At 37.6% G+C, this 7,787-nt stretch overlaps 1 protein-coding gene across 3 annotated transcripts in view; it reads left to right on the top strand.

Annotated features, from left to right (window-relative positions):
• The first annotated feature begins 6,941 nt into the window (after positions 1-6,941).
• si:ch211-183d21.1 (uncharacterized) overlaps positions 6,942-7,787 on the top strand; it is a 28,084-nt gene continuing 27,238 nt past the window's right edge. For all 3 annotated transcript variants that reach the window (XM_057322647.1, XM_057322645.1, XM_057322644.1), the window contains exon 1: positions 6,942-7,074. The gene's annotated coding sequence lies outside the window, so the exon portion shown is untranslated. The remainder of the gene's footprint in view (positions 7,075-7,787) is intronic.

Genomic DNA, 7,787 nt, shown 5'->3' with positions numbered 1-7,787 from the left:
TGCAGCGAGTCTGCCTCTATGTGTCGGCTCTCTTCACTCATCGACGTCTGAACGTAGCAACAGTGCGCGCCGCATATGTTAACTGTCCGTGGCGACGTAGGACCCAAACTGCTACTGAGCGGACCTTGATGTGCCTGGTATAAATTTAATTGCATTAGAATATAATGTTAGGCGTTCATTTATTTATTATGTCAAAAGGCTTTGAGGTCCAGACGGACGCATCTCGCGGTCCGCATTCGGACCGGAGTCTGCTAGTTGGTGACCCCTGTTTTAGATGGTAGGATGCCCAGAAGAGAACATGCAGGTAAAAAGGAAACAGGGTTTTAGTGCACTGGATGCGTCCCGATAAATCTGCGTTATCTGTCCCAAAATCATATAAGAAACCGATCAAAAGTTTAGGGTATTTACTCATTTTTTATGTTTCTTCCACATTTTAGAATAATAGTAGCCTAAAATTAACAAAGTTTAACAATAACTTTAGCCTTCTAGCACTGAAATTATAATCCCACCCTCTATGTCAGGGGTGCCCAGACTTTTTTGCGTGATGATCTACTTTTAAAATGGTAAACCTGATAAGATCTACCAACTAAAAAACACATTATAACACATTCAACACATTTATTTATTTTTTAATTACACTTCTAATGTGTATTCTCTACATGGAATTCAACAATGCAAAACAATGTTCAGTGCTGCTATCATTAATTTTAACATTAAACTCAAAACATCTACAGCACAACAGATTACAATAGCCAGGCCATGTACCTTATTCTGATGACTTGCACTGAATTGAATCAGACAGTTTTGCATAATTTGGGCAGTAGCTGCTGGTAGCTAGTCTCAAACAGGCCTCCAAATTGTCATTAGTCATGGTGGATAGAAGATAAATTGAGCCAAACAGTGCGGTCAGTGAGGTGGCACATTTTCTGATATTTGGATACTTCTCTTCTGCAAGAAGGTTCCAAAACTGTCCACTGGCCCTTGCCTTCACCTCAATGTCAGTCTGCAGTGCTAAAATCTCATCTTCCAATGCGGATGGGTTCATCTGAAACAGCTTTCCCATGTCTGTGGCCAGGGACTCAACCTCATGCTCATCTCCAAATGGAAAGCACATGAATGTAGCAACTGGCTCAAGTAAAGCAAAGTCTTGAAAACGTTTGTCAAAGTCTGATCAGACGTTTTCAATTTGCTCAATGTAGAAGTCGCCTAATTCGTGGCGCTGCAGCTTAGATGTGAGTAACTGTAGTTTTCTTTTGAAAGCATTAACTGAGCTGATCATGTTGACCACTTCTCTTTACCTTGAAGCTCTAAATTTAGCTCATTCCGCATATTAGTCAGGTCAGTCAAAAACTTCAAATCTAAAAGCCACTGCTCGTTCTCAAGTTGTTTATATTCTGTATTATGTGTAGACAGGAGAAACTCCTTTATCTCAGGCAGCAGCCCTCGAAATCTTTCCAAGAATTTGCCCCTGCTTGACCATCTGACATCTGTATGCAGCAGGAGATCTGTGTGGTTGCAGTCCGCTTCCTCCAAAAAAGTGCGGAAGAGCCGTCTCTGAAGTGAACGTGCATGAATTGAACAGACTATTTTCATGCATACATCCATGATCTATTTCATGTTCAGCATTTTCACACATAGAGATTGTTGGTGTATTATGCAATGGTAATTAAGGAAGTCTGGAAAAGCATCATCCTCCTTGCACTTGGCAATAAAACCGTTAGAACGACCGACCATCGCAGGTGCTTCGTCAGTGGTGATTGACATTAATTTAAACATCGGAAGCTGTGTTTTGTCGAGTCCTTAAATGCCCGAAAAATGTCTTCGCCCCGAGTGTGTTCTTTCATAGGCAGAAGTGTCAGCAGTTCCTCTCTCACTGTCATGTCTTTAAACACCATCCGTATAAACACGCACAATTGCGCTGTATCAGTAATGTCCGTGCTCTCATCTAATTGCAATGAAAAACATTCACAATCAGTTATGTCCTTTCTCAGTTGCTGTGGCAAGTCATCGGCCATTAATTCGCAACGACGCGTAACTAGATCTTGATAGCTGAACAGCTTTGATGGTGGACACAATCTCAGATTTGTTTTTAAAATCCCGAAACAATGAGTCTGCTGCCTCGACAAAAGTGTCTTTTATCATTTCTCCTTCTTGGAATGATTTTTTATGTTTGACGATGGTGTGACTCACCCGGAATGATGCCTCCGTGGCTGCTTTTGCTTTTTGGCCTGGACGAATAAAGAGTGACTGCTGACCAGATAATTGAGATTTCAGTTCTTTTACCTTTGCTCTTCTAAGCTCGCTTTTTGCAGGAAAATCGTTGTCATAATTTTTATGAAGTGTCCGAAAATGTCTCTCCACGTTTCCTTGTACTGCTAGCTGCGCGATTTCGCGCTCAGTGCTCAGAAGCTCTTGGAAGGCGCAAGCAGCCTGCGTAAGTGTCATGACAGCTGAGTAAACAAAATTTTTTTTAAATTTATTTTGTCAAAATGTATTGGTCAAGTGCAAGTCAGACAGAAATTAAAAGAGGGAACGATATGAAATGTTTTACTAAAATTGAACAAAAGAATATTAGGCGGATTAATTTATTGCGATCTACCAGCATTGCCTGTGCGATCGACTGGTCGATCGCGATCGACCTATTGGGCACCCCTGCTCTATGTGATTCGAGCGTCCAAAGCCACGCCTCCTCCAAACACATGAATGTATTTCGTAAATCCACGTAACTAATTACAAACTAAATCCATTAAATTCTTCTGGAAGCATGTACATACCTGTCCAAAAGAAAGCGAGCAACCATGGTATCGTCGTTCAGACCCTTTGCCTGCCGCAGCTGTCTCCATCGTGTTAGAGCTGAACCGATGTTAATTCTAGTTTTTCCTCTTTCATGATCTAGACTTTTTGTAGATTGACTTGTTGTCGGTTCCTCAGGAAAGTTTGATTTTTGTTAATTGTCCGCCATTCTCCCCTCATTGACACAGTGGACAAGAGCGCGCTGATGACGTATGATGTCTGCGTGAACAGGGTGCGCAGTGGGATGCAAAATACGTGGGCTGAAAATGTACAAATGACCAGTCACAGCGTTCGGCCAGAACGTTTTGATTGGATGAATGTTTTTTTGTCCTATGCCTTTCACAGACGATATATAATTAAAAAATATTATTTGACCACTATACTTCTTGATTACTATCAGGATGTAAAGAGATTTCCAACCAACATGAGAAAGAATGTTTCTGGACAGGATCGCCCACCCTGCCTTTAAACTGAATTTACTGTTAATTCACTTGATTTGTCCAATCTATTTGAATTGACAAAATTAGACAAGTCAGTACAACTAGAAAACTGATGCAAAAAAGAAGCTGAAAAAGATGAGGTGACATTTTTTTACAGTGTAGAATTTGAATCAGAACTGTTTTTAGACAGTATTTAGCGATTGGGCATCTGTTCTGCTCTTATTGATTGTTTTTCTTCATTATTCAGACAAATTCAAGCATTTTTAAAATTCTGCAATGAAATACATTTATATATTGCCACAGTTCTATTTTTGTCTAAATAATTGTAAACATTTAAGCAAACACCTTCCGATTAAAATATTTTTAAGATTATGAGAAATATTTCAGTGTACAAAAAAGTATGGTATTGTAACATCGACTGCTATGAAACCATTGTTTATGTATATTAAAATATATATTTAAAATATATTTAAACCTAAGACAAACAAAAACGTAAAGCTTTTTTAAACATTTGAAAATATAATCAAAGTAAGGTCAAAGGTCACACATATGAGTTTCTTAGTTCCATTTTTGATATATGTGGAATAAAATATTGGTTGCTTTTCTTTTCTTCTTTTATTTGGTTATCATTACAATATGTGCGTTTCAAAACTAAATGGGTTTTTCTCATATAATTAACGTCATTCATTTTTAAATAAATGTGTGATGAGCCTGTTAACTATTTATTTTGCCATTGGCTCTCAACACACTGAACTGCTATCCTTTCTGCATTTGACAGAATTTCTTTCTTACTGTAGTCATAGTTGAATAGATAAAACTGAAAATCCTGCAGTCCTCTGTTGCCACTACATTCAGTCACTGATGTAAACATTAGATGTGTCAACGTTCTGATGAACATTTGTAACTGTTTTTGTATCTAATGGTGTTCACCTGTAACATACTTATTAATAATCCAACATAATGGGTATAATCGATAGGCTATAAACTTGTCTTGTTTAAGTTTCCCAGACACACTCAAAAATCAATCATTTATGTGTGTGAGATCCTAAACCATCACGGTCATGAGAATATGTCATGTTTGACTCCTTGTTTCCAAGGTAACGACAGCCCATGCTGCACCTGACCTACATATGTTCCGTATGAACACAAACACGCCAGACCGTCTGCTCACAGAACTTCACACATATATAGACACAGATGTGTGTTCAAGAGTTTCGCACTCTTTCCCACTTCCAACTAAAAATAGACGAACACATTATATTCAGTCGTCTGTTCAGACATGTGCTAAAGCTGGCACACAACCTCCTTCATGCTCTTCAGACAAAGGCGACAGCTGTTCTGTTCCACAGCATTATGTTCACATTTTTAAAAAGCATTTTTGAAGAATGTTAACCAACAACATCGACCTCCATTGACTTATTTTGTGTTCCACTGAAGAAAGACTCACATACAGATTTTGAACGAACAACAAAGATTCACTTTCATTTTCTGTGTGTGTATGTGAACATCACATAAATAGTCTGTTATGTGTTACGAGTCGAGCTGATGATTCAGACATCCCTTCTGCAAGTGTGAGTCAACATCTCATTCACAAATAAATGAACAGATGCTTGCATACACACACAACCTTGAATGCTTTCTCAAACATCACTTTCTTAGAACCAGCCTGTCAAACACACTGCAGGTGTCCTGAGCTCGCCTCAAGAAGCCATGTGGTGAAATTCACTGAAGATTAAAAGAGGACGAGAAACCTTCCAATCAGATTCCTCGTACGTCATTTAGATCGACAGCTCGGGAAAATCTCCAGGCGTCCCCCCAGTCACGCTGAGACCCATGAACAAGTGTTAGAGATAAAAAGAGAGATGCTGGAGTTTATGAGCTGTGATGTTAGAGGGATGACGGGTCAATTGCATGACATAACAAAGCTGAAGATTTGTGACAAACACTCCAACTGTATGTAGGGTCTAAAGTATCAGTCTGAGGACACTTAGACATTCTTCTAATTCACATTTCCATTCCAGTCTTTATTAAAGAGTTGAATGAGGTATTAGATGAGGGGATTTCTCAAACCCTGGGGCAGGCATTTTAAACACTGCTTTAATAAATCTTCTATTTCAGCTCTTCATGCTTGGGCTAGTCTGGTATGTATTATATTCATATCACTTTTTTATTTTGTGTATCATCATCCCTCAATGTGATTGTGACTGTGCCTGTGTTTCACAATGCTCTGCAGAAAGTTTCTTTTTCTTTTTTTTTAAAAGAAACTGCCCAAATCTGTTTTTGGCCCCACATCACACCCAAATCTGCCCACACTAGTAAACATGCTCCATCACTTTGGTGGTGTTGTTTTTGGCATTATCATTTTTAGTGCAATAGGTTTTAAAAAGGTCTCTCTTATAAAACATAATGCTTGCCCTACATGCCATGCTAATGATGCAGAATATGAAATGCATAAGGTCACTTTATTTATATATATATTTTGCAACTTTTTGAGTAGTATACACTACTATACAGTATATACTGTATATATATATATATATATATATATTAAATATACTGTATGGTGTGCTGTTGTAAACACAGACCAAGACAACGCATAATCTATATTGTGGAGACAGCGACCTCTGGTGGGGATGAGGATTTATGGGTGCGCAACGCATGTGCCTCGATCAACCCTTTAAAAAAATGTGTAGCCTATATTATTTTAACACTTGGGGATTTATTTGAAAAATCACTTTAAACATTGAATATATGACATGTTAAAAAAGGATTTTTGGTCTGCTCTTTAAAGTTCAGAGTGCATGCCTGTTGCTATTCCTAGACCACATCCCGCACTTCTTTTCAACCCTGCCTAGGAAAAGTCTCTTAAGACCCTAATGCCTGCATTTTTATAGAATTAAATCATATTTTAATTGTTTTTTAGATATCTCATTAATTTCTCCAATGATGAGATGTGGATGTTCTTGATTTTCTTTGGCAATCTGGGTTATGTAATGTATTGTTCATTGTGGTGGTAGCAACTGGTGCCAAGATAAAGAATTCATTTTCTTAAAATTTTCGTCAAATTAATTACATTTCTCATGGTCTCCTTGCAATAAGCCTATGTGTGAAAAGTGATCACAAGTTCATCATGTTAACATGACCCACAATCCTTTGACAACAAGAAAGTGTCCAAATTTGACATAATGTCCAAATTTGACACAAAAACAATGTAACCATTGTTTGTTAATTATTCATTAAAAGCAAAAACGTTCGTCAAAGGGTTTGGGTCCGAGAAATGTTATTCATTTTCATATTCATTTTGAATAAATGTCACCCTCATAAAAGAAATACAGTAGAATATTTTAGTAGACTATTTACTGTAATAAACTTTAGTATAATATAGACATAAATGACACATTTTGTTATACCTACATTCTGTATTATTTACTATATCTAACTTTATTTTGTATATTTAGAAATTGAATTAAATGCCTTTTTAAATTGTGAAGTTTAATTTTTGTAAAGTTTTTAACTTTAAGTTTACTAAATCCTATGCTTCCTACAGTATTTTGTAATATTAAATGAATGACATTAATAGATGTGACTAACGTGCTCTAAAACTTTTAGGATTTAGAAATAGTCTTTTACCAGTAAACACAGAGGCATCTTTCGGGAAGACGGGATATGTGTCTCCGGGAATGCGCGTGAACTCATCCAGACTCACCCCCACCCGCCTCGAGACCGTATACGCACGCGTGGAGGAAACCGACCGGATGAAATCGGTTCCACGACACACCGAAAGTTACCAAAACTCGAGAAAACACGTTTGAACGAGATTTGTCGTGCATCGGCATTCACGGTAAGCGATATTTCTGCCATTAAAGCGCGCACACGCGACGCGTTCGGCACGCTCGTTTTTTAATCTTCTTTGTGGTTGTTGTATCGGGATAACGTAACGTCATGACAAAAACAGAGATCGAGTTCGTGGGTGCTTAACTCGGCACTGTTGCGAAACATGAAAGTTTTTATGGGAACCCTTTTGGTTTGAGTGCATTCATTACATCGAGCTTGCTGTACCAAATATGCAACAGTGTGTGAGACTGCAGCCTGCTAGATTTGATATGTTTTGTTTTGTGGTGTATATATATATATATATATATATATATATATATACACACACACACACGCGCGATGATGGGTTCACAAATGCCTTCTGTGTTCATCATACATCTGAAAACTTGCATTAGATATGTGCAGAGTACGTTACACATTGTAGAGTTCCTACGGTTTTCTCTTTTATTCAAAATAGTATGTAAAACGTGTGTGCAACAGCGTGTTTCCAACCGTAAAGCCCTAAATTTGTTATTTGTGTAAAAATGATTATAACGTGTTGCACTCATATCAAACGAGTCAAGCCGCAATTTATATAACACACTCTTCATTTGATATATTCAGCCACATTGTAAATGAAAAGTCAAGTGCATTTGGGATATTTTAGAAAATGTATTTGTAGGCGATTTGGATATATATATATTTTATTTAGTTAGTTGACAGGGACATTGTACATTAATA

This window comes from Triplophysa rosa, linkage group LG23 (assembly GCF_024868665.1).
Source record: "Triplophysa rosa linkage group LG23, Trosa_1v2, whole genome shotgun sequence".
Lineage (NCBI taxonomy): Eukaryota > Metazoa > Chordata > Actinopteri > Cypriniformes > Nemacheilidae > Triplophysa > Triplophysa rosa.
Note: the sequence above shows the minus strand (reverse complement) of the source record. Positions and strands in the feature narration are given on the sequence as shown.